Here is a 27,985-nt window from a genome sequence, read left to right as displayed (position 1 = left end):
TTCTTTTTTTTTTTTTATTGAGTTTATTGGTACATTTAGGGATACAGTACAGTTACATTCATTGTTGGGATCATGTACCTTTACATGGCAAGTCTTGATTCTCATTTTTTTCCCCTTAGGAGCTAAAGGTGTAGGGAAGGTGTGATACGTAGGGGAAGAACAAAAAGGGAAAAGAAAAAAATGTGAGAGAATGAAAAGATGAAAATTCTTTTCAATCTCATGTCCGTAGTGAAAACCTTCTGACTCAATGACTTCAGAAATTTGGGCAGCAACTCCCACAGTTCCCCTTATGGCAAGGAATCGTCAAGAAGAGTAGTAGCAACTCTTCTCGCTGTTATATAGCCCAGTTGCACATATCATAAATGCTATTCCACTTCTGTATAAACATAGTAAAAACTTTCTGGAGAGTCTCATCTGCATTGTTAATTGAACCTTTGGAAAAAAATTGTTGGTAGCTGTATGAATAATACTATTGATCAAGACTGTCCTGAACTTTGTGATTTCCTGGCTTACATAGATACTCCATATTATTAATTTTTGATGAAGAAATTCATCAACTCTCTGGAAAACTTTATAATTTAAATTGATACCACCCTCCCCCAACCATGTGCATACACACCTAATGGCATTATGGCTCCAGTAATGTGGAATGAGCGTATTGTTGAGTGAGTTAACTGTTGAGTAATCTTCTTTATAAAATTAGCCAAACAAAAAGAAAACTTCCAATATGAAGCAGAATCTTCTTTTTCCTCTCCCTCATATGTAGGGTTGTAAAACCAATCTTTTGTTTTGATTTCTGTCTTGCACTTCAGATTCTATAAGAGAAATTTTTATCAATTAACCTGTTACTATGTGTGTAACTTTCATGATATGTAGAGTCACATTCTAGACTTCTTGAGGGGAAAAAAGTAAAGGAAACCTAAGATGCCATCATCTCTAAGAGTCTTTAATCCAGTGGATTTCACCTAGCTCTTGATTTGCAAGCTCTCTGTAATAGTTCAAACTCAGCAGATGTGGTTCTCTCCACATTTCAATGCTAAAAGATGATTACCCTAAGAGAACATGAAGAAGAACCAAACTGAAATTAGAATTAATTTCTCATGTGTTCTCTCCATTATCTGAAAGCACACTTACGGCAGGTCCAGTTATTATTGTATCATAGCTATGTCACCCTAATCCAAGTCACTTAGAACTTCTTGTATTCCATTAATGCTTTTTGAAACATTGAGCTTCTTGTTTGAGTTACAGTTAGATACTTGGGAAAACATAATCAATAGTGTGAATACCTTGATGTGTCAATAATCTTGTCATTTTCTTGATGGTTGTTACACAAACTTAAAAAGAATACATTCTTTCATCAGATCTTGGGTAGAGATCTTGGGTTCAGCATCTATGCTGCATAACAAAGCCAGAATTGGGTGCTTGGAAGAGTAAAGATAGTCTTATTTTCTGCTACTGTACTGAAATACCTGAGGCTGTTTATAAAGAAAAGAGGTTTATTTAGCTTACAGCTCTGATAATGGTCTCCTTGGCTGTATCAAGTGGTAGAAGGTATCATGGTGGGATTGTAAGTGAAAAGGAGAGATCACCTGAAAAGACATGAAGGTATTGAGGGGTGCTCTTAAAAAAACCACACAACTCACTTTTGCAGGTACTAACCCATGAGAACTACATCAGTTCTTTCCAAGAGTAGAACCCTCAGTGACCCAACCATCTTGCACAAGGTTCCACCTCTCAAAGGTCCCCCACCTCTCACATGGCCATAGTGGAGACCAAGCTCTCAACACTTAAATTCATTTTAAGTGAACCATTTTACTGAATTGTTTTATCCTGTTGATAACATTGCAAGTTAGAGTAACAATTTTCCTACTAAGGTTTTCAGAGAGTCCATATAGGTTGCTTGAGAAATTGATGTGATGTGCCTGTTAACCTGGGTTGATTCTTCATGGTACCCAATTCCACTACAAAAACTGGCCTGATTTGAATAATATATTACAATATGGCAAGGAAAGCACACTGCATCCTTGCAAACTTTGAAATCTAAGAATCTAATTTTCTTTCCAGATGGATCTTTCTGGATGATTCTTATAAAGAAAAGTCCTAATCAATTGCAACATAACCATGAACTATCAGTTGTAACTCTAGCTACATAGGGTTGGGGATTTAGTTCAGTGGTTCTGCTTCCTGCCTCACAAGCACAAGGTCCCAAGTTTGATCCCCATACCAAAAAGAAAGAAACTACATACCAAATTTACCTGTTTTTGCCTAAAGCATAGCACATTTAGTCAGAAAGGAAAAAACTTGCATACTAATACTAATTTGAAATGACATGAATTTTCAGGGAAAAAAGTATGTAAGTTCTATCCTGAAATTTATTCTATGCTACTTTAGTATTTATTTGTCTTTTAGCCTATTAAAGGTTTTTAGATATTCTGAAAACATACATTTTTACATAAGAAAAAATTTACTTCTCTTTTTAAAGAGTATAGAGACCAGAAGACTGGTCAGCATACATTGGTCTTTCTTTAAAAAAATACCTGTGCTTTCTGGATGGCAATCCAGTATTCATCACTGTTATTAAAATCTCAAAAACAGAGCCCTCATGTATAAGGGAGTTTCTGTGCTGAAACAAAGCATTCCAAAACTGTGTAACCATGCATATGTTAGATGTTTACAGTAATAATTAACGGTTTCATTTTCCTTTGTGTGTCCAAAATTGTGCTCACTTCATTACAGGCAGAAAATATTTCACAATTTTGTGTATAAAGTGAAGGTATTTGAAGTGCATCTGAAGATGGCTTTGTTTTCTTCATGTGACTGCCTTCGTGAAGGTTGACCTAGTTTGAGCTTCAGTTCTTTGGATACAGAGCAAAATATGCTAAATAGTACTCTCCCATGTTCTTTCATTTTTATTTCACTGTAGAGTAAGTTATGTAGTTTTTTTCCCTTGATAGCTCAAAACTTAATGTTATAATAGATTTTGAAGGCCATGAAGTCCACTGTATATCTAGAGTAGACATTTCCTACAGTATTCTGCATAAATGTTCGTCTACCCTCTGCTCTCAAATATTTTTACTCATTTATTTATTTTGGTACTGCGGATCGATTTCGGGACCTTGCACTTGCAAGACAGGAAGCAGAACCACTGAGATAAATCCCCAAACCCCAAATTTTTTAATGTATTAGGATAGTCTGTTCCATTTTTAAGTTGTTCTGATTATTAAGATGTTTCATTTATCCTATATATTTACTCAATAAAAGTTTAGTTAGTCATTTATTTTTATAAATAAAAATAAACCAACTATGATTTATTCCTGAAGATCATTTTTGATCATGAGCACATATTTTTATATACAACTAATAGTTAAATAAATCAGTATTTTTAGCAATGCAATGACTATGCTGTACAAAGAGAAATATCTAGAACTACATACTTGAAGCATTCATTGCAGAAGTGAATGTTTCATTTCTATTTTGAAAGGTGGGCATATCAAAAGGTAGAGACAATGAAAAGAGCAAGGCAGGAAAAATACATACAAGATTCAGGGAGCCGGGTGTGGTGGTACACACCTGCAATCCCAGCATTCAGGAGGCTGAGGCAGGAAGATCGCTGTGAGTTCGAGATCAGCCTGGGCTACATAGCGAGTTCTGGGTCAGTCTCAACTACATAGTGAGATCCTGTCTCAAAAAACCAAAAAAAAAAAAAAAAAAAAATTCAGGGTAAGGCAGAGAAAAACAAAAGAGTCAGGGAATAACTGGCGTGTAGAATGTGGCATGTTTTATAAAATTTGCAAAGGCATTTGGTAGGTGATAGAGAACCTGTTTTGTTTCTTGTTCTACATGCCTTAGAGAGCCATTTTTAAACCAGGAAGTAGAATTATTAGAACTGTCCTTTGGGACATGGCTTTACTAGCTCACTGTAAAATGAACAAAGAGACACCGGTGGCAAACCTATGACACACTTGCCACAACTGGCTGTTTTGTTATCATCGAAGACTAAAAATTTCACCATCCCTGGGCAGGTAACCAATGACTAAGGCACTTGCTACAGTTCAAAAGGCAAGTGATAAAAATTCCAATTAGAATAATGGCCTTGAGAGTGAGGCAGGAGAACATTGCTAAATAGCAGAACTTGGCAGACTCTGTGAAGAGTAACAAGAGAGAAAGTAAATAGATATCAAAGAAAAAAGAGGCCAACTGAAGAAGCTCTATGCCCACAAACACCTAATGAAAACTGATCCATTTTCTATAAGAACAGTCTATCTATTGATGAGGCAAAAAATAAAACAAGATGTAATTCCAGCTTCACTCAATATACATTTATTGTATAATTTCAAAAGCATAGACAATGGTAGTAAGTAATATCTTTAAGAAACTCTGGCCAGGCATGTTGGCTCCATCTAAAATTCCAGCAATTTGTGAGGCTGGGGTAAGAAGACTGCAAGTTCAAGTTCAGCTTGGGGTGACATAGTGAGACTCTGTCTCCAAAAAGAAAACGTAAACGTGTTGGGGATGTAGCTCATGGGAAGGCTCTGAGTTCAGTCATCGGTCCCGCACAAAAAAGAAAGGGGAGGAGGAGGAAGAGAAAAAAAAGGAGAGAATGGGGGGAGAAGAAGAAATGTTGTATGGTGCAAATTAGAAAATAACAGATCAAACTGTGATAAAGATGCTAGTACTATAATGACAGTAAGTTATTGTCACATGGAGAATTACCAGAAAATCATCCTAGGAAGCAGGAACAAAAGCCTATGGCTGGGGACACGCACAGAGGTTTTAAGAACTGCGGTATATGGTTCAGAGGGTAATCATAGTAGAAGCAAATTAATAATTATGAGAAGATGGTTAAGGAATATTAAGAGAGGTGAAATCCTAATTCTCTTGGGGATAGGAAGCTCTGGAAGGGTGTGGTTCTCTTGTTTGCTTTGTTGTGCTTTTAGCAGCATAGTTGCGTTGTTTGCTTTGGGTTTTAAATATAACCCTGCTGAAGAGTGGATGCTATTTAGTAATATGGAGCCTTCAGGCTTTGGACATCTGTAAGTAGACCTTTGGAACTGTTCAGGAGATAATGGCCTAAGGAAAATGAGGAAAATCATCTAAAGAGAAAATGATGTACAGCCCTTTTAGGGGTGAAGCAAGTTCCCATTCTCTCGAGTGTTGGAAATCAAGTGTAACATTTATAGGAAAGTCTGTGCCTTCTTTTCAAATAATCTTTCACAGCTGCTCACAGCATACTATACCTTTGTTCTGCATTATATTTGACTTTCTGATGTTCTGCTTCCATCCTTTTAGTTTGCGACTATCTTTTCACAGTGGGTAGTCACATGAGAATTACTTTTGGCTTCCATTTGATAAGAATACGATCTATTGATTGATAATTGTTCACTTTCTTTTGCAGCAGGAATAATGTATAAATTAATAACATGAAATAGTGAACAGAAAAGATATAATGGTTTCATGGAGCTTTGTTATTCTTTTTGTTACTGAGGATTATTATCTGGCTGTAGGACAACAGGCTGTCCCCACCATGTTCTTAACTGTGATAACCTATTTAAACAATCAACTTTTCCAGCTTTGGATATGTGGAATTTAGAAAGATTCCCACGGTTTTAACAATGGAACAAGCAATAGCTTTTAGCCTCCTTCTGTCCTGAAGAGTTCTAAGTTATTCTTATTTGCACTTTAGCTGGACGCATATAAAAAAGAATGAATGAATATGAACGATGGGTCAGTGATATGTGGGTGACAGAAAATAATGGGGACTCAGCACATAACATTATGCCTAGGCTATAATTCATAGTGTCAATTTGCTATATTACTACAAACTAGTGTGTTAACTCAGCATATCTTCACGGTTTTGATTTGAGAAGGCGAAGGAAAGGAATCATTCTGTGTATTTTTAGAAGGATCTAAATGAATAATGCAAGATTCAATATTGAAATCTAAATTTTGCAAACATGAGGTTTGATATGCCAAATTGCCTAACTAGGAAATGGTGAAAAGACCCAAGAAAACTACAAAAATCACCTACCCCAAAACATTGTTTAATCATATACAAATTAACACCAGAGTATACTAAATATTCTTCCACAGATTTTACATATATTACCTAACTTTTTGCATGCTTTAAATTCTCTGAGATTAATAAATGTATTGCACTATCATGGAAATTATCCAGTATAATAAACATTTTATTGTAGTTGAAAGAAGTACTGCACACAAATTTTTGTGGGATATTTCTAAAATTTCTATCTGACCCTGCCACTGTGTTCCTTAAAATATATCTGTGTCCAATTTACTCTATCTCCAACATCCCAGCTGTGTAAACGTTTTTCTGTAGCAGTACTCTGTCATCAAATTGACTACACCTTCTCATACCCCTGTGAGTTTGTTCTTATACCTCAAAATAATATTTATTACATTGTGTTTACATATACATTTCTATATCTCCAACTAGATTTTATTGTCAAGAAATATTTCTAAATGAGAAATATGCGTCTGTTAAGTCAGGAAGAAGCAAAATATTCCATCTATGCTATTCTTTCTGGAATAACATGAAAATACTTGGTTTATTTTGTGTCCTGAATTACATTATGGAATTGCTCATTCTTTCTTATCTATACTTCTCAAAGAATATTGGAAAAATCTGTTTTACATGTGACCCAGCAAAACCGCTATGCTATGGATTATAGATATTTTTAAAAACATTTTTATCAATACATCTTGGCTTTAGAAATTTAAAATAATGCAGTAAAATTAATACGTAACTTGAACTCCACAATGGACTTTAGGAAAATTGAATTAAACGTATGAGCAAAAGGCACATAAGTTTTCAAGGATGGTTCCTGTAATCAATTGTACTGAATATTCTGCAAATTGTTTTGAGGAACTGCTTTGCAACTTCAAGGAGACTGCTAACAGATATTATCAATTTTCAAATAAGGAAGAATGGAGATAACAGGAATTGAGAATAATTATTGCATTGACAGGATTAGGCACTCATTTCTTTACACCAGCAAAATGTAGTAAAGACATCACAATTTAAGGAATAAAACAGCTTTTGAAGTAGCAAAAAATTATGTTTACCTTTATGATTAGAGATACTTAACAGGAATAAGCAAATGTGCAAATTGCCTTTTGTAATTCTGTCCCAAAGTTGAAAGTAACTAACTATGTAATCTTAAGCTATTTCTCTTCCTCAAGCCTCCGATTTCTCACGCCTAAATTAAAATAGTTGGACTAGAATTAGAGTCAGGAAACATGTGGCTTGCATGCAGTTTATGCCACTAGCCCGTCTTGTGCCCATCACTAATATTAACAGGTAATTTACTTGAGATACTCTGTTCCACTAAGCCTCAGAACACCACCACTCAACCCAGAAATCCACTAAAATTACATAGGATTTGACCTGAAGAAAGAAAGTAATTTCCATGCCAGTTCCCCATTTCTGTAGATCTCTTGGCCAAGACTAGACCGTAGTAGGCTCATGTGACCTCCTTCAGCTTGAGTGGCCAAGGCCAGCCAGGGAGTCCCTCCTAAAACTGAGTGTAATGTTCTGACTCAAGGATGTAACACTTCTACCATTTCATAGTAGCCAAAAGCTAGTTGTGGGACCTGTCTAAACACAAGGGAAGAGGATTATTAAAAGACTTAAGTAACGGGAAGCAGAAATTACTGGCAATCACTTTAGATTTTGTTTGCAACAGTGGATGGGCTATAAAATATATTAAAATGAGCTTAATACATGCCAATCTCTTATTTATATTCACTAAGGAATTTACTTTTCATACAAACTCAATAAATTACTTTTACTCTCATCATTCTCACTTTACAAATGAGGAAACTGAGGTAGAGAGTTTAAGTGACTTCTACACAGCTAGCCAGTAGTCAAAGAAAAATATATATGCAGAAAACAGACACCAGTCTGTCTTCTTAATATATGAAATGTCTCTCTGTGATAATAGCTTACTCTTTTATAGCATCCCTTAAATGCTTTACATATTTTAATTCATTTAAGCCTCGGGTAATTATAGAATTGTAATATGCATCCAATTCATCCCTTTAACTTTGAGACATGCTGAAAGAGATCATCAAATTTATATTTGAATATTATTGTCTTCCTCAAAAGTAGTAATAAATAGTATTTACAGAGCAGTCATTTCGCTAAACAATCCATAAATACTGTTTTTTTCTCCTATAACCCATCTATGAGGTAACAATTACCATCCATATTTTGAGATGAGGATACTGAAATCAGAGAGGTTTAATAGCTCAGGCCATGCTTTCCTGGTGTGGAACTCAATCCCAGTTCCCTCTGACTGAAAAGTACAAGTGTAATCCCAGTATTGGGAGTCTGAGGCAGCATGGCAAGTCCAAGGACAGCCTTGGCTACGCAGTGAGTTCAAGGCCAACCTGGACTACACAGTGAAATCCTTTCTCAAAGAAAAAAACGAAGGGTCTAGGCTTGTAGTGGCTGTGGTCTGTGATTTGTAAAGCATAGACAGCCTAGCATCTTCTTCCTTTCCTTTTCAGCACAATGCGCTGACTGGTTGGGTTTATTTTGTTGTGGGAAGAAAATAACAAATTTATGACTTTTATCTTATCTGAAATCGAGGTTCTGTTGTCTGACTTTCACAATTGAGCAACCCCTGGGTGACCAAGAAAGCGGACGTAGGAACTCAATTTTGTAGCTGTCTGCACTGCACCACAGCCAGCGCTCATCTGTGGCTCCAGAGAGCTTTGCTTGCCAGTTTTATGCTCAAATTTCAGAGCAGATTTCCAGCCATTTTCACAGTGAACAAGCTGTTGGATCAGGAAAGGAAATCCACACACCCTTCGGGTGCTTTCATCACAATGATGTCCTGTGATTGGGAGAAACGCTTTCCGTCTATGTGAATAACATCTAGAGTTATTTTCTTCTTAGACTCTATTATTTAGAAATGTATGGTTGATATAGAGTAGATACACATAAATCTTTCCAAATCATGCTGACTATCTTATTTTACTGCCTCACCTTTTTCTTCTATGCACCTGTTGTCAATTACTTTTAGCATTCCACGTGGGTAAACACTGATTTAATTAAGAGTGTGGGGTAAGTAGCAGATTGGTGTGCTGGATTAAATTAGTAAAATGGATACTGCATCATATTAACTCAGAAGCTAGCATGATGTCTTTACTCATTGCTAAAGTTACTTAAATATTCGAGTCATCTGTAGCTAGACAATTTCCATTTCTTTTCATTATACAGATGTTTAATAGAAATTGGGGTTTGTTTCAATCTTTTTCAACTAGATAATAAACTACTGTGTGCTATTGAAAAGAAAGCTCGTTGTAGATCCAAACAAGCTACCAAATTGATTTTGTTTGTTCTGCTTTCACTTCGACTGCTTCTATAGAGCTTGCACTTTTAATGGACATTTTCTGGCACATAGTTCTTTGTTTCAAGTAGAAGCAGTGTATCAGTGGGGAAAGACTCCACAGCCGAGATACAGGAATGCTATGGATTAGTGATAAGTTGGGAGAAGTTCACTGCTGACATAACACGGTATAGGGGTACTCAGAGTCCATTCAATTGAAATATATCTTTTGCTTTATCTTTAAAAGTGAAATAGAGTTCTTCAACATCTTTATTTGTTACATATCATTACAGGCTTTCATTTCTGTTTTAAAACACTCAGAAATTGACGTAGATCTAGGAAATAGCAGTTTCCAGTCCTTTACATTACTGTAAATTATTTCCAGCCACCACCCCAGATGCTGTCACAGAACTACAGTTCTTTCTTTAAATCTCTGGCTGGCACCTGCCCACCTGGCCAGCCACATACAAGGAGGGTTAGAGAGGGGCCACCAGGGAGAAGAAATGAGGCAGGAAAAGACAGAAGAGGAAACTGGTAGAAACTGAGGAACTCAGAGGAGTGCAACCAGAGAGGAGAGGTGGCACAAGAGGATGGGGTCCTTCTCTGCTTTCCTCTGTCCCCAAGGACTAATGACTTAGCCGAAAGAGACAGGGGGTGCAGAGAGAGAGAAAATAGAGGCTCCAGAGGAATTCAGAGTGGAGCAAGCTTAGAGTCGGTGGCTGAAATGAAGCAAACCCCAAGCCCAGACCCCACAACGGCACTGCCACTCCCCGCTAAGCCCCAGCTCATCCATTTCCACAGTTGCCACTCTCCACTCCTTGGCCACCCTACGCCAGAAAGGAAGGAGCTTTTCCAAGGTTGACATATTTCCATCGCTGTCAAGCTCCTGCCACGGGTCTGCTAGAAGAGCAGGCTATCCAGGTGGCCAGGGTCCAGGGACACAGCACACCATGCAGAGCAGGGAACGCCTGAGGTATTTTGGAGCCAGGCAGAGTGAGACCGCTGTGACTGGATCTCACCTCCACCCTTTTTCTTCAACAGCAGGAAATTCTGCTGGATCAGGAGGCCTTGTGCTGGGGAAATGAGTCCCTGGGGCAGGCCAGGCAGTGCCATGCGCCCTGTGGGCCACTCTCATACCCAGTATGGACTCCTTTCTATGTACCACAAAATGCCTTTTGGCCAAGGAGGTTAGGGTGGGTGAGAAAGGTGGGCTCTGGTGTCATGGTTTGCAGATTCAGAAGAGGCAGTCTGGTGGGCTTGGTCCAGACCTTTTCCTGATGGAAAGATGTAGATTTAGATCAGGAAATTACATATATATATATATATATGGCGCAGAGGCAAGAACTGTGAAATCATACTTTACTTTCTTAGCAGCTTATCAGAAATCGACACTGATATGTTTAATTAGAATGTTGTATCATTTTCTGACAAAGTGGCACAATACAGAATAAGAAAATACATGAGAAGAGGCTGTTAACTTTTAATTCTTTAATCACTACATGTATTCAGTAACCATTTTTATATATATGGCGCAGAGGCAAGAACTGTGAAATCATACTTTACTTTCTTAGCAGCTTATCAGAAATCGACACTGATATGTTTAATTAGAATGTTGTATCATTTTCTGACAAAGTGGCACAATACAGAATAAGAAAATACATGAGAAGAGGCTGTTAACTTTTAATTCTTTAATCACTACATGTATTCAGTAACCATTTTTGAGCAAGACATAATTTCAGGGAATACACAGACAGGTAAAGCTTGACCCCCTACTTCAAGTTTAGTGCTTGACTTATGTATGTCTAAATAATAGTAACAACTTATAAAGATATAAGCTTCATAAGAGACAAAGTAAGCTATGTGCTAGCAGAAAGATGAGACACACATTTGTGCAGTGGGGTCAGGGGATAAGGAACTCATTTTAGAGATAGCAAGTTTAAAGTCTGTATTCTAAAATGTTAGTACTTAGTGTAGAGTAGAGTAGTCCTTAATCCTCTTCTTGGAACTATTTTGCTTTTACTTTAGACAGAATTAAATGTGATTATCTAGTATCTTGCTGCTTAACTTTGTGCCCAGGACCAGCAGAAAACTTACCCCATTGGATCTGATCAGAAACCTACAATTCTGGTTCTCATTCCTTAGCTACCAAATCAGAACCTGCCAAATCTGCTTTTTTAATGAAACCTCTGTGTTAACTGTTGCACATTAATGTTTGAGAAATGTCAGTCTAAAACCCCAGTGTGAAGTAATTTCCCCAAGCTTTGGCACATTGTGGCGTGGTGTGTTGATTGGTGAGGGTTTGGTGAAAGTGAGGAGACTGACTTCAGTGACAATAGTAAGAAAAAGCGATCGACATACATCAAGCCAGTGAGAAAGGAGCGGAATTGTGTAAAGAGCTGACTCTAAATGGAAAAGGACCACTTTGCATGTAGGTAAGAAGCCCAGTATACTATAGACTTAACTAAAGCTCCTCTGTGTTACAGTGACATTAAAATAATTATTCATAATATGAAGCCCATGTCATATGTTAAAAAAAGGGTTAAATTATGTTCTACATCCTTTCATTTAAAAAGTCAGGGAAGTAAATAATGCATTTCAGAATGATTCTCCGCAAACATTAGTTCATTTTCCTTTTTAATTATTACTTAAAGAATTAGGCTTCAATTAACATATTCTCTGAGTATCAAAAGAACTGGAAGTTCAAAAATAATGTTTTTGAGAAATATTTTATGTTTCAGGAAAAAGGAGCAGCCAGGTACATATGAGAAATTATGCTTATGAAGGGGTTTCATTATATATACTTTTACAATTAAAGTATGTGCATGTGGATGCAAGCACACATGCAGGCATGAACTGTAAGCGGTGAAGGTCATCCTCCTGGGTGCCCAGGTGAAAGCAGTTCTCCAGAGTTGTGTTGGGCCCCAGTTTAGGGAAGGATTCACCACTATCATTTCTGTTAAGCACCTCAAGATTTTATTCCTCTCTTGCCTTCACTTACAGGACTGACCTGCCTTGTTTGCACTTTGGGACAGAAGTAGAGGCTGCAGTGTCCTGTTGCCCTGAAATTTCTGCTTGGTGGATAACATCATGGCATTTCTATTCATGGAGGTCATCCCACTGCTGACCAGGCAAACGTTTTTTGCAAAAGCCATGTAGCAGCATTTTATAAACCCCTGAAGTGGTGGCAACCTGGACCAACCCAAGAAAGGGACAGGTTTTCTTTGTCCTTGCTTCAGTCATCCCTCTTCTTCCCTATGTGAAATCTCCTTGCAGCCATCACCCTCGGGTTTCCAGGTAAACAGTACTCTCAGACTCCCCCCAGTCTACGGAGAGAAGAGCTAGGAGCACGTTATAAAATAGAGGAGGTATATTTTTAGAAGACTTAAAACATTTACCTTAGGGGAAAAAAGGAATTTAGTGCAGTTTTCTCTAACTACCTAGTGCTTTAGGTAAATAAGGAACTTTACATTGAAAGGAGATAGCTTCTCCAAGGTGAAAAATGTGTCAGGTCGAAAATGAATAAGGAAACTTGCTTTGCACTTATAGGTACTAAGGAAATATTTCAAAAGTTGAAGGATTGATGTCCTGTTACATATTCAAAAGCCCTGGGAACTGTGGGTGAGATACTTTTCTTTACAACAGTATTTTCAGAATTCCCAAATTCATCTATAGAAGATTGCTTTATTCTTTGCTTATGGGTAACCACAGCTAATGATGACATTTTCTGTAATAAATCTTACTATAAAGTCACTTCCTCCAACAAACTATGTCAAAATATCCTGATTAATTTCCCTCTTATAATAAATATATATCACTTAAATTTTCCCAGCGGTCAATAGTCACACTTCAGTGAGTCTGTATTGCTTCTGAGAGTTATGCACCCTTGTCTTTAAATAGTAGGCATGGATTTCCATTTCTCTGTCCAGCTGACATTTCAGTGGACTTTCTTCCAAAGATAATGTTGCATCTTGCTCCTCAAATCCAATCTTCTTTGTGTGTTTTCTGTATTTTCCTAATGGCACGTTTATTAATTGAGGCAGATAAGTTAATGTGTTTTAATAAATTGAAATACAACATTGGTGTCATAATCAAAGAATGAGTAGAAATATATGTAAAATCCACTACTCTGTCTGTTAGAAATTATCACAAGTATTTTTCCCATATAAACTTGTTATAGTTCTGGAGCAAGCATGTGTAATGTAGGTTGGTAGAGATGCATGCTCTCTGGGTGCTGCAGGAGGAAAGGTATTCGCCAATTTAGAACCACCTGCCGTCTTTGCCCGGTTGACCTTCCCTTGCATCACCCTGACCTCTGCTGCCCTGGCTGTGCCTTCCTCTCTGACTCACATAAGGACCTTATGATTACATTGGGCCCTCCAGATAATCCAGAGTAATCTCCCAAACGCAAGAAGATTTTTTTACTTAACCACATCTGCAAAGTCTTTCCGATCTTGACATATTCTAAAATTTCAGAGTTTAGGATGTAGACATCTTTATATCCGGATTATATAGCATTCCACGCACTCTAAATCCTCAATCGGTCTTTGCATTTCTATCTTCTTCTCAGTTCAGGTGAAAGGAATGCCTTATTGGGTCACCTGCTGTGCTTTCTTTCTTGGTGCTCTTGTCATGCTGTTTCTTTCAAGGAAGATGTTCTACCTTTGCTACATGTCCAAAAATTTCTCTTCTGTCTGGGCAAAATCAGTTACAATGGCTTTCTGTAGTCCCTCCCTGATCTTTCTTCACCCACAGTTTCTTCTGCCTCTGAAATTTCATAATATTTTCTATCTCTCATGACACTTACACATAAATAATTTCAAAGTTATGTTGGAAACAATATGTCTTCTCCTCTTCTAGATACCGAGGGTACATTCTGCCCATCATTTATCACTGTACATTGTGCTCACCCACAACCCACTCCCATCTCCCAACACAGATCACTGCCTGCTCTGGGAACTCAGGAAATATCGGCTGAGAAGACTGGTGAATTTCTGGAAATTACCACAGCGTTATGGAAAAGCCCTAACCCTCAAGGGGGATGATCTCAGGCTCTCTAAATCTTTTTTGTTTTTCCTTTCTGTCCAGCACAGAGCAGTCTGTACTTGAAACATAGGTTGTTTCCTTTCCTTTCCCTTTCCCTTTTCCTTTTTCAGATATGTGTATTGACTGTGGAAAATTCTATGAACAGCACTAGACATACCACATTTTAAATATGATTACAAAGATGTGGTTTGCTCTCAGAAGATAAGTTTAGACTCAGAGAAAAGGAACTAAGATTTAACACCCCTATAATTATACATGATAGTATTATTAAAATTAAGAAATTCAATTTTTAAGAAGGCAAGGAGGGTGTTTTTTAAAGTATTCATGTCACTTAGTCATCCCTGCCTACCTAATTGGCAGAAATTATAAGATCCCTTTCTGCTATTGTTCACCTTGACTGAGATCTTAGAATTGAATCTCATGTCTTGACTCTAGAGATTTGACACATGCTCTTCTTCCGTCACTGTGAAAAATGTGTTCCCTTAGCTATAAGAAATCGAAAGGTGTGAAGAAGATTAGACAGAGTGATCATTTTCTCTCCCTTCCTCGGCGTCTTCCTGTTACTGAGAAATGTTTCAGTCATCCCTTTGAGTTGGGTGAAATTACGAGAACTACACCCTAACGCGTCAATATTTCATTCTCCTGCAGCATCGAATGCGAGGCACTGGTGTGACAGAATCCTGTCTCTCACACGTCAGTGATCTTTCCATGGTGTGCATGAGTAAGTGAAAGAAAACTGCCAACGTGTTAATAAACTTCTAGAAAGTCACCCTTGCCTTTGCCTTCTACAGAAAGTAGAATAGTTTATAACTGGGCAATATCATCAAATAATTGTGAATGGCAGTTAATGTGCCTGTGTGACCCAGGGAGTCTGCTTAGTAGCGGGGAAGTTGTTCCTGGCTCTTAGGAGCATCCTGTCCTCCCTTTGTTCCCTTGGAGTAGTTCCTTAATTGAAATAAGTAGATAGAACTTAAGGTCTCCACAAGTTACATTGTGACCACGTGATCTCAGATCTGTGTGCTGTTTTTTTCCAACAATCCTCAGCAGTGTAGTTTAAACTTATTCTAACCTGTAAGATTCTGTGTTGAATGCAATAAATAATTTTGTCAGTTGAGTGTGTTGATGTGTACCTGTAATCCCTTCTCTCTGGGAAGGTGAGGAAAAGGAATTACAGCCTGGGCAACTTAGTGACTTAGGGAGACCTGTTCTCAAAATAAAAACATTCAAACAAACAAACAATAAATGACTTTGGTGATTGTGACATTTGTACATAGGTGTCATGTTATTTGGGAATGTCTACAGATTAAAGCTACTCCTTTAGTCTCTTGTAAGACATATGCAAACTAAACCTTTCCAAACAGGCTGTTTGTCTTTTTGTTGGTCTTATTTTTTATTTCAAACATAATAAGAAAGAAAGAAGCCTCTTAATTATCCTCCACACCTAATTCTGCTTATGTGTAATAATATTTTGAAAAGTTGAGCTTCATGGTAGCAAAGTGTGTCAAACTGGCTTGAGCTTCTGATGGAGTCCTGAGCACCACATTGGAGAGAAAAATCTAAATTCCAGTTATGGGGCTTCAGAGCTATAGATGAAAGGGCCACTTTTTATGTCTCACAGGTGTTTCCTAAGGGAAGAGTCTTGTTCAGTAAAGGTTTCAGGGTAGACCTCCTTTGGGTCAATAGCAGAGATGGTGATTGCTAAATCATATGTAAGAGCATTTTTAGTTTTGTAAAAAACTGCCAAATTCCCTTCCAAAATGACTGTTCTGTGCTGTGTTCCCACCAGCAGTCCAAGTCAAAGCTCCTGTGTCCCACGTCCTTACCTGTATTGTTGGAATTCTTCTTTGGCTCTCACAGGTATGCAGTAGTCTCACTGTTGCTCAGGTTGGCATTTCCCTCACATGTGTATAACTTCTTTTCACATGCTTGCTTAATTGCTGTCTGTCTTTGTGTGGTGTCTGTTAAAATCTTGGCCCATTCTTCAATTGTTTTTGCAATCATTATTAATTGTTTTTGCAAATATTTTCTCCTAGTCTATGACTTGTCCTCTTGTTCTGATAGAGCAGAAGTTTTATCTGGATATCTTTGTCTTGTACCTAAAATGTCAGTGCCATCCCTGAGGTCATCTAGATTTTCACTTATATTACTGTCTGAGAGTTTTGTGTTTTCTCATTTTACATTTAGATTTATAACACATTTTGATTTGATTTCTTGTGAAGTGTAAAGTCTGTCTAGCTTCATTCTTCTGCTCATGAATGGTCCATTGTCCCAGCGACATTCCTTTGCTGTTGCAAAGATAATCTTTGCTCCACTATATCATCTTAGTTTTTCATTAAAAGAAAAAAAAAGGAAAAAAGAGAAGGCCAGACATGGTGGCTCATGCTTATAATCTCAGGAGTCAGGAAGTGAGAATTATCGTTGTGAATTTAAGGTCAGCCTGAATCACATAGTGAGTTCAAAGCCATCCAGAATAACATAGTAAGACCTTGTTTCAAAAAGAAAAAAAAAACTTAGTTGAGTATATTTGTGTGAGTATATACTGGGCTCTTGATCTCTTCCATTGATCTGTTTGTCTCTTCCTTCACCACTACTAATCCATCTTGATCACTGCAATAATTGATTGCTACTATTTAAACAAGTCTTGAGGTTGGGTAGTGTCAGCTTTGTCTCTCCTAATATTGTGTTCACCATTCTCCATCATCTGCCTATCCTTGAAACTTTAGAATCAGTTTGTCAATATTCAGAAGATAATTTGTTCAGATTTTGATTGTAATTTAGTTGGATTTCTAGATCAGGTTGGTAAGAGCTGACATCTTTACAATGTTGAGTCTTTATCTCTACAAACATGTAATATTTCTTCATATGTTCAGTTCTTTAATTCATCAGTTTTTAGTTTTCCTCATATAGATTGTTTACATGTTTTAATTATGAGACTGTCCATATAAATGTTATTTGGTATTTAATTTCAAATTTCATTTATTCATTTTGAGTGTACAGAATTGACTTTTGTATACTTGTCTCCTGTAACCTTCCTATAATTGCTTATTAGTTTCAGAATTTTTATTTTTCTCAGTTCATTCAGATTTTCTACATAGATTATTATGTCACATGTAAACAGTTTTATTCGTCCTAGCCAACATGTATCTTTTACTTCAATTTCTTGTCTAGTTGTATTAGCTGGTAATTTCAACATGATGCTGGAAAGGGCTTATGAGAAGGAACATTGACGCCTTGTTCCTGATCTTCATTGGCCCCCTTCAAGTTTCTAAATATTAAGTATGATGTTACCTTTAGGGTTTTTTGTAAATATTCTTCATCAGGTTGAAGAAGTTTTGTGTTAATTGTCAAGTTTTGTCTTCACATGCATTTTTTGTATGTGTATTAAATTAGGTACTTATTGAATATGTAGGGAGTATTTGTCTAGTATTTATGACAGTATTACGTTGATCGAGTTGTTCTGTCTAGTCCTGGTTGTTCTGTGCTTTGCTATCCTCTCTGATTTACCTACAAATTAACAGAGAGGAAAAAAAATATTTTTAATTCCGGGGATTTAGTTCAGTGGCTTGACCACCTGCTTTGTATGTGTAAGATCCTGAGTTCGATCCCTGGTACCCCCCCAAAAAAAAAAATCAAATAAACAGAGAGAATTAGGAACCAAATTCCAGCTGTAAATTGATAAATATGAACAATTTTGAATCTTGCTAATAGTGCCACCACTATCAACCACATTTTTTAAAATTCATTATTCAGTGCCCTCCCTGAATTAGGCATTAGTAATGAACAGAGCATCACTGACATTGATGAAACGGACTATCAGCGACATTGAGAACCTCAAAATTAATAAAAATCATCTTTCACTCTTTCACGCTCCTCGCCTCCCAAATGAACCCATCAGTAAGTCTCGCAATAATGACTAAAATATGCCCTTCTACTTTGCTCACCACTCCTGTCCTGGGATAAGCTGCTGTCATATTTTGCCTGTACAGCAAAACCTCCTGAGTTGCACCTCTGCTTCTACTCTACTCTGTAATTTTCCTAAAACTTTCTTTGTTGAATAAAGAGGATGATACTTTTCAATATATAAATAAATTTTTGTCATTATTCTTATCTTACTTCCAGGGACTGCCCATTTCACTTAGAATAAGCTCAGTCCCCTACCTAGACACCAAGGCTCCCATTTGCTTGTCTGACTGTCTTTTTTGCCTTCCCTCTTCCTCAGTACTCATTTTTGTGTCCCATTCTCCTCCTTTTGGCCCTCAGATTCTTTAGGCTTTTTCCAGTCTTTCCACTTTGTCAGTAATTATTCGCTGAAATGGAAATATCTTCTTCCAGCTAGTCATTTGCTGCTTCCTAATTGTTGAGGCCCAAGAACCATTCCCTGAACAACCAATATAAAGAGCTCCTCCATTTATCCTGTTCTGTAACCCTTTGGTACCTTTTAAACTTATTACTTGGTTGGCTGGTGGCTGAAAAAGAAGAGACAGGTTTAATCCAGGCAATGTTATTAGAAGCTGACCTGGAGCTCACAGGCAGACCATGCTATTTATTTTTAAAGAGAAAATCTCACAATGTACTTGCATGGGACAGGAGGGTTACTCTTCAGACCGTGATAATGTGAGGCAAGAAGAGACCGTATCATTCTTTCATTTAAAAACAGGTGGGATGGGTAGGGGAAGGATAATAAGGGAAAAGAAAAAAATGTGAGAGAATGAAAAGATGAAAATAAAGTGTTTGTAGATGGGGAGGGGAGGAGGGGGTGAAGGGAGGGCAGGGGTAAGGGGAAAAAATGAGAACCAAGACTGGTCCTGTAGAGGTACAAGATCCCAACAATGAATGTAACTGTACTGTATCCCTAAAATGTACCAATAAACTCAATTAAGCCTGAAAAAAAAAACAGATAAAAAGAGAGTCACTACGTAACCAAGAGAGTCAAAAACATCTCTTGGCTAGAATGAGTGCCTTCCGCTCCTCTACCCATCATAGCTGTATCTTCAATGTAGTTTACTCCAGTAATAGATTAAGATTTGTTGAAGTATGTCATCCTAGAATTACTAAATTACTACCAATTCCCCACAACATTCAGCTCAGCATAAAATTCTGCTTTGAAGCCCCCCAGAATCACTTAATGTAAACCCACATTATCTAATAACATCTTCATATTGAGGTGCTTCATAGTACCCTATCGTGGGCATTTTTCTTGCTATAGTGATTAGTAAACTCTCAACTGAAGATTCAATCCCAGTGGTGGTGTCTTGCTGGAGGATGTTGATCATGATTTCTTGGTTGACTCAGGGCTTTCCAACTTTATCTACCTGGAAGATGGACTTGCTAAGAGCAGGAGCTTTGTTATCTTATTAATTACTGTGTCTGGAGTCTTAAATAAATTAGTCATAGGCCTGCCATTTAGTAGACCTGGAGCGTATTTGCTAACTGACTTATTTGATCTTTTTATATGGAAATTAAGTAAGCCTTAGAGCTGTGATTTTTCAAATATGGATCATTAGCCCAAAGATTCCAAGGTTCAACTTTATAGATATCAACCTGAATTAGGAATATAAGTTCTTTGTTTGGTTTTTAATAGGCAAGTGCTCACAAGTCATTGAACTTGGAGTTTTACAGCACAATTAAGAATTACCTACCTGCTTATTAAGAATTTAACAGTCTTAACATTCTAAGCTAAAAATAGCATACAATTATCGTTATTCAGAATTCAAACTGAGCAGGGCAGTAGCTCAGCGGCACCACTCCTGCCTGGCAAGTGCAAGGTCCTGGGTTCAATCTCTGGTACTGGAAAAAAAAACTGAAACTGAATATCTAGAGTGTGGCTGCATCGTAGCCCTGAACAATTTCAAAGCTTCTACGGCAAAATGCACCTGAGCAAGTAGTAGGAATGAATATACTATTTCTGTTGGATACAGTTCACAATTGATATTAAATTTAAATTAAAAAAAATTTTTTTTGAGACAGGGTCTCACTATGTAGTTGAGACTGACCTGGAACTCACTATGTAGCCCAGGCTGATCTCGAACTCACAGTGATCCTCCTGCCTCAGCCTCCTGTGTGCTGGGATTACAGGTGTGTGCCACCACACCCGGCTTTAAAATTAATTTTAAAATATAGTTGCAGCATGTGCGCTTTATTTAGATTTTGTGTTAATTGCTATAACGGGCATAGGTGTGTGAACTAATATTTGCTGATGATTAGCATCTCAGATACTTATGTTTTACAGTTCAAATATTAATCATCCATAAATAAATATCCATAAGTCTTCCCATTCCTTGTGTTCCAAATTCCCTGCACGGTGATAATTTAATAAATTGTTAGTATACACAGGTGAACAAGAAGGCTTCAGGCCTTTCTTTTTCTACCTAAATGGGTCAAGAGCAAAATTAGTTTCAGGTGAAATATCTAAGAGAACTCTAGGTTTTGAGACAACAGGCTTTCAGGTTTTATGCTTTGTGACCCAAACATAAGTTTAGGTTATGTGGACCTCTTCTGAAAGCAAAATAGCAAGCATGTCTGCTGTCCCATGACCTCTGTCGAGGAGACACTCAGATTCTTGACCTCTCTTTTTATCTCCATGTCTAGCAGTGATTTTGTTTTATCTGCATAGATTTCAGCGCAAAAAGTCTTTTATTCAGCATATACTATTTTTTGACAGAACAATCAAAACAATAATCTGATTACCAAGGCAATAGTAGACACTAAGTCTGTCTTTATGGGTTTTCTAGAATAGGAGATAATGGGACCATTTTCTAAGAGTCAAAGAAATTATTTAGTATGTAATAAAGCCTTTAATTTAGTAGAAATGTTTCACTCTTTAATATATATTTTCCCACCCATCTCATTCAGTGGGGATGAGTGAATGACTGTTTCGTTTCTGTGAGTCTCTCAAAGAACCTGATTTTGAAGTAGAACAAATAAAATTATAATACTTGTTACTTTTTTTTCTTTCCATTCATAAAGGTGAACCTGTAGCTTCTAATCAATTCAAACTGTCATTTCTTTCCATGTTACTTTCAGTTGTTTTGTAATTGTGGAATTATAACTACATATACAAATTGTACCTTGAAATACTGCCCGACTAATATGTCAGGGCAAATTAACAGAAAAAAAGAAATGTAACAATGACTTCTTTAGAATTCTCACTTCTCTTTACATATATCTCTTCTAAACGTCATGTCTGCTACCTAGGACATCAGCTGTGTTTCGTCTAGAATAAATTTTCCTTCTATTTAGGTAGAATGTTAATGTAAAAGACTCCAATTTGACAATCTTGTATAAATATTATATCACATATTTTGAAGATCATTAAAGGGATAATAAGACTCTTTGGGTTTTAATAAGTCAATGGGTCACTTAATCAATACTACATGGTAACGTACACTATAATTCCAGGCTACTACATACTATAATTGATATCTAAAATTTGTGAGATGTGGTCTTCTCCATCAGGAAGCCTTCAAACAGGAAAATGAAAGTAGCACATAGATGTAAATTATATACCAGAAATAATAATCACTTTAGTCTCTAAATTTTGCAGTAGTTCTCACAATGATCCAGGAGGCTTTGAGTGAACAGTAGTGAAAGTAGGGGATGTAAGACCTTTTCAGAAAGATCAAAACTATCTTCATAATAATTATAAAATTGTATTTGCCTTTTTTACTTTGATTCTCTCACAAAGGTACAGTGAAGATTTTTACAGACTACCTGACATATGATAGTGTAACAGATGGTAGAAACAGATATGAGCATCTGGATGTCTTCTATTAAACAAGACATTTAAAGGATTTGCAAAAGCACAAAATAATACTTTCCTTCTCAAAAAATCTGTTTTAAAAATATAGTTATATTTAAATCAAGCTAATGTTAATTATGTTATTATTGTTATTTTTAAATGAGTTAATATTTAACTTTTCCATTTTTAATTTTTAATAAAATATCCATATATAATCTATAAAAACATTATATTCCTGGAGTCATGAATAATTTTTAAGAGTAAAAAATGGACTTGAAAATCACTGCTTTGGAGAAATGCTAGACTGGTTATTATGAATATGTGTGTTCTGTATCTTTTAAGGTTCTAAATTTAGGAAACTTCTCCCTTCATTTAGGTCCAAGTAGTATGTAACAAGGTAAATATCCTTTTTAAACTGTCCTCCATGTATGGTAGTAGATGTTTTTCTTCTTCCATGGCAGTGGTCTCTAGAATATAATGCATGTTCTTTACTGGGTAGATGGGCTTTCCATTCTTCCACAAATCAAGCACGTTTCCTTGGGCCATGCCATGGAGGTATTCTGTAGCATAAATGTTTTACCTATTGGTATGGCCTAATCATATATGAAATGTTTTGTAAATAATATATTAGTAATAAAGGTTTAACTTCTAAAGAGAGTGAATAAGGGCTGGGGATTTAGCCCAGTGGCACCACAACTGCCTTGCAAGAGCAAGGTCCTGAGGTCCCCAGCACCAAAAAAAAAAAAAAAAAAAAAAAAAAAAAAAAAAGAAAGAAAGAAAAGAAAGTGAATAAGCTTTTGTGTCTGTTTTAAACAACAAGCAGTGTAGGTTCGGGTTGCAGCTATGGCAGTATCCTGTCACTTGTGCTCCATTATACCTGTGTGAGAGAATATAACCTTGTTCCTTGTGGTGGGCCAGGCTTCGGTCCTCCATTTCTGTTGCTGGTCAAGGTGAAAGTAGAACTGAAAATCTCTAAAGCAATCAATGTATTATTTGTAAAAGTGAAGAAGCTTGATGCACAGGAGTGACTTCCCTATTGTCAACTGATCCTAATTAATGTTCTCATGTAAACAACAACTGAAATGCAGCCTAGCATTCTCCACAGTGCAGGCACAAGCTCATACATTTCAAAATACAACATAGCATTTTTTCCAGACTTGCAATGAGTATATACATAATATTCAAAAGGAGAAAACTTCAAACCAAAGCCTTTGGTTTTCATTAAATTTAGAATGCTAATCTCTTCCAAAGGAGTAATTGATGTCACAACTGAATTATATAGAATAATTGTAGAAATGAAATAGAGTAGGCAGTGCCCCAAATCAGCTTCTTTATATTAATAATCAATAATATTTGCTACTATTAGTTCACTATTGAATATGTGCTAGTTTTCTTGTTCTTACATATTCTGATTTATACTTTATGGACATTTAAAACAGTGATTTCTTGTCATTGTGGTCACTTTAAGGATGAATCATCTGGGATATAGCAAGGTTGAGCTAGCTAGCTGACCCAGGACTTAGATCATGAAACCACATCTGTCTGCTTTCACTGCCTGTGTCCTACCCACTCTCCTGATTAGCCAAATATTACATCCATAAGATTGGCAAAATCAACTCAGATCTTTCATTCTGCAGAAAAGGATACACTAACACAGGCACATTATTCCTCATATGGTCATCTGTTGACCTAGAGATACTCCTTCTAAGAATATTCAGACTTTCAGAATGCTTACTTCTGTGGCATACAGTGTGTGTGTGTGTGTGTGTGTGTGTGTGTGTGTGTGTGTGTGTGTGTGCCGGCACACAGTGTGTGTGTTTCCGCACACGCGGGTGCACTAGGAAAAGGACTCTGTCTTGTTTTTTGATTTCTCAAAATTCTTTGTAACCGCTAGGCTATAATATGTATTAATTGAATGACTGAATGAAAAAGTGAATAAAACTCCAAGATAGCATTTTCCTGAGTGCAGACTCTAGAAACCTCTTCTCTAGAAAGCAGTTCCCCTCCCGTTGCCACTGATGTCAAGAGAGTGTCCTGTAATCTTATTTGTGAATTATTAACAAGGATTCTTTGGAAAAAATGTTTTCATTCCCAACAACTAAGTGTTTTTGGTTTTGTGGGGGTTGGTAATTTTTTTTAAATGCCATTGCAGTGCAAACTGTTTCAAAATGAATGCCGCAATTTGGTTAATTAAGAAAATTGAGCCAGGGCCTCACTGGAATGAGGAATGAAATGTGATTCCAACTATATGAATGTTGGCCACATTTCTATGATTTAGATTCTTTATGTTTCAGATTACAGTTAAGATATACTTGCTTTGCCTGTGTTTCTTACAATGTTTTGGTAAGGATACAATAAAATATTGTACATTACAATACATCAAAATACATAAAGTGATAGAACATGTAAGGATAACTGCTGATGACATATTGTTATATAATTCCTTATTAGTGGTTATTTTTTCATTTTCAGTTCCTCTGCAGTGATGCCATGTACATCTATATTCTCTATAGGTGGTTTCTAATCCTGCTCACTAATCCTAACATTTAATTCACCAAAGCTGCTTCTTTTTTAACTAGAAAGAAACGTTTTCTGACTGCAGTGTACCTAAAAGTCATTATCTAAAGGATTCAGCGATCTATTTCACAGCATGTCACAGCATTATGCCATCTAGCCCCCAAAATAGATCAGAATAAAAAATATAGCCCTACAAAACGTATAAATATAAAATTATATAAATAAATGCTACTAAAAGACCTATAAAGATATAAATGTTCCTAGAATTAGATGGCCTGTAACAGAGTTAGAGAAAAAAAGCTTTTTACCCAAACTCATGACCACAGACTTGAATTTAACCATCACATTGATGAATGCATTCATCATTGCTAACTTTCTTGACGAATACTTATTGAAAGTCTAATGTCATCAGGTCTTTTGTTGGAGGCTGAAAGTCCAAAGATGAACTGGACTGAAGCTCACCCTTGAGTTGCTAATTATCTAGGAAGAAGAAAAGGAAATATGCAAACTACAATAAACCCAGAACTATCTGATAAGTGTTACAAAGTGCTACCGGAACACAATGGAAATAATGACTACTTTTGCTCAGGGGACTTTGGGAAGGCTGCGGAAATAAAATAGCACTTGAGCTTGGTATAATACAATGTGTAGGAGTGTACCAGAATTTTTGAAATGGGAAAAGGGCATCCCCAGATAGAAAAGACAACATGTTCACACCATTGAAGATGTAATAAAACATAGCATACTGGAGACAATGTGAGAATTGGAACAAGTCTTTTGAAAAAATTTTGGCAGATTGTTTCAAGATCTATAAAACCACATACAGTGTATCTTTAGCCCAGTCATCCCACATATCGGAATTAGTGCTATAAAAAATCAAAAGAAGAAAAATGATAATAGCAGAAATACAAAATTCATCTAGATTTATTATCTAAAACATAAGTTGCTACATATAATTTGATTAATTATGTTGATAGTATAATAATAATCAATATTATCTATTAAGTTGGAAGATGTATAGGTATATCACTATGTTAACTATTAAAACAGAATAAAATTGCATCTTTATTACTACAACTCTTTAAAATGATGTGTGTACATACAGATAAAATGAAGAAGAATCCAAAATCAAAATGCAAACAGCAACAGCATCAACAATAGCCACAGAAGAGTGTGTCTCCAAGTTGAGTCCAGAACAACCTACGTCAGAATTTGGAGCACATGACTGTGTAGTTTGCATCCTCATTGCTAAAATAATTCAGTGAGCCTAGAGAGAGGCCAGAAGCTACATTTTAAATAGGTACCTTAATTCTAAAACACTTTAAAGCTGTAAAATATTGAGTCACCAAGCAATAAATACATCTGCCTGCTCTAATTTTTCTCAGGTAACTTTCTCTTTATTTGAGTATACATTTGAGAACTGTGTTCCCTGATTTTCTTATATGGACTGAACTTATTCAATCTAAGCAAAGCTTTGTTTCTAGCTCACATTTCAGTTTTGTTTGAAGACAGTTTTTACTCCTGAGAAGTAAAGTTATGGGTTCTCCATGCTTGTGTTCATTCATAGGATTAAGGAGTCTTCTGTAGTTTTTGGTTTGGTTGACTTTTCCGAGTCATTCTCAGTACTGCTCAGAATATCATTGTGTGGTCCATTTTCAAGTGTGAAAGGAGGAAGGGTACTCAAGCTTGATAATGTCTGAAAAGCTACACTCGCTGACAATTTCTCACATGGTCTGTTAGTGCACCTCAACTAAGTTAAGGTTTTATATTCCTTTTCCTTTGGTTCTTCATTTCCCTCCCTCCTTTCTTTCCCTCCTTTCTTTTTTCTGTCCTTCCATCAGACTGAACGATGGACTATGGCTTTTTTTAATTAAGTCTTTTAATCATCTATCCACTCAAAGTGTTTGGTCACTGAAAGCCCTTGTCCTACTCACTCTATCCCAACAAGAATCAGTTCCTTATTAATCTTATGCTTTGGGTCTTTAAGTTGTATCAAAGGGAATAATTAGTCATCTTCCTGTCAAAGTAAGAGAAACATATGGCATGCCAAGTTGTTCAGAAAATGTGAAAAATTAGTTAAAGATTGGCAGTATAAATCCAAAAGAGATTAGTTTCAAAATTCATGTTTAGCACAATTACTCTTTGAACTTCCACTCTCCAACCTTGCAGCCAGCTAGGAGAAAAAACAACGACAGGAGGATTTTTGGACAGCAATGCTCCTGCTTCATCTTCCTAAATCATTGTGCATGCTGTGGGCTGAGGCGTTTTTTTCTGGGTGGATTTATTGTCAACACCCGAAGAAGTTTCATTGGATGTTAGTGATACTGATTATACAAAGGAAGGCTTACTTTTCTCTAGAAGTCTAGAAAGTCATCTTAAGAAAAACTCTTGTATAAGGGAATATCAAGGATGTGCAAAGTACCCCTATCAAGCTATATGGAAATAGGGACCAATTCAGCTAAGTGCCATGTATATCTGTGGGTGTGAAAAGGTCATTCCGTTCAAATTGCTGCTGTTTGCATATTTCTTTTATGCACAATTAATCTTCCTTGTTGAAAATATTTTTAGCTATAACAAACTTTATAAATTCCAGTTTGGGAAACCATCCCTTAACAAATAGTTCTTCATCACCTGCACTTTTCTACTCTACTATCTAAAACTACTCTCTATTCCAAGTTCTTTTGGTGAACATTACTCCTGCCACATTTTTTTTTATCTTAAGAAATTCTCATTTTGATTCATTAGCTATTCTGTTGATTTCTTGAAGAATAATTATGAATTTGAAACTCCTAAGAGGGTCTTGAGGATAATAAAGTATGAAGCTAGAATCCTTATTAATAGTGCAGGCTTCAGGCTCCATCCAAGTCAGAAAGACAGTCATTCTTTGGGGAATGCCAGAGATCCAGATATGCAAGTTTCTTGTTTTCTTGGGTTTATTTCTAAGTCCTGGGGTTTAAACTCAGGGCCTAGTTTATGCTAGGGATATGCTGCAACACAAAGCTACATCCCAAGCTCTTGTTAGTTCTTAGTAAACTTTAAGCAAAACTATTCTAGAGCACTGATAGTTCTAATAGGCAAAGAACCTTTGACAGGTAATCAGGAGACCTTCATTTACTGACTTTATCAATGTAAATATTATTTAATTCCTCAAAGTCTCAATTTCTTTATTTTTAAAATCAGTATAATAATTTTCAGAGAAAAGTGCTATTGAAAATGTCATGTTATAAGAAGTCATATTTTAAAAATTCATTTGTTCTTTCTCTTCTTCTTCTTCTTCTTCTTCTTCTTCTTCTTCTTCTTCTTCTTCTTCTTCTTCTTCTTCTTCTTCTTCTTC

The 27,985-nt window shown here is 36.5% G+C and overlaps 1 protein-coding gene across 13 annotated transcripts in view; it reads left to right on the top strand.

Moving 5' to 3' along the window:
• Positions 1–27,985, top strand: part of Nrxn1 (neurexin 1) — a 986,324-nt gene that overhangs the window by 904,229 nt on the left and 54,110 nt on the right. The window lies entirely within an intron of this gene.

Source organism: Fukomys damarensis, unplaced genomic scaffold (genome assembly GCF_012274545.1).
Source record: "Fukomys damarensis isolate Sample0158 unplaced genomic scaffold, DMR_v1.0_HiC HiC_scaffold_2, whole genome shotgun sequence".
Classification (NCBI taxonomy): domain Eukaryota; kingdom Metazoa; phylum Chordata; class Mammalia; order Rodentia; family Bathyergidae; genus Fukomys; species Fukomys damarensis.
This window is presented reverse-complemented; position numbering and strand designations above follow the sequence as displayed.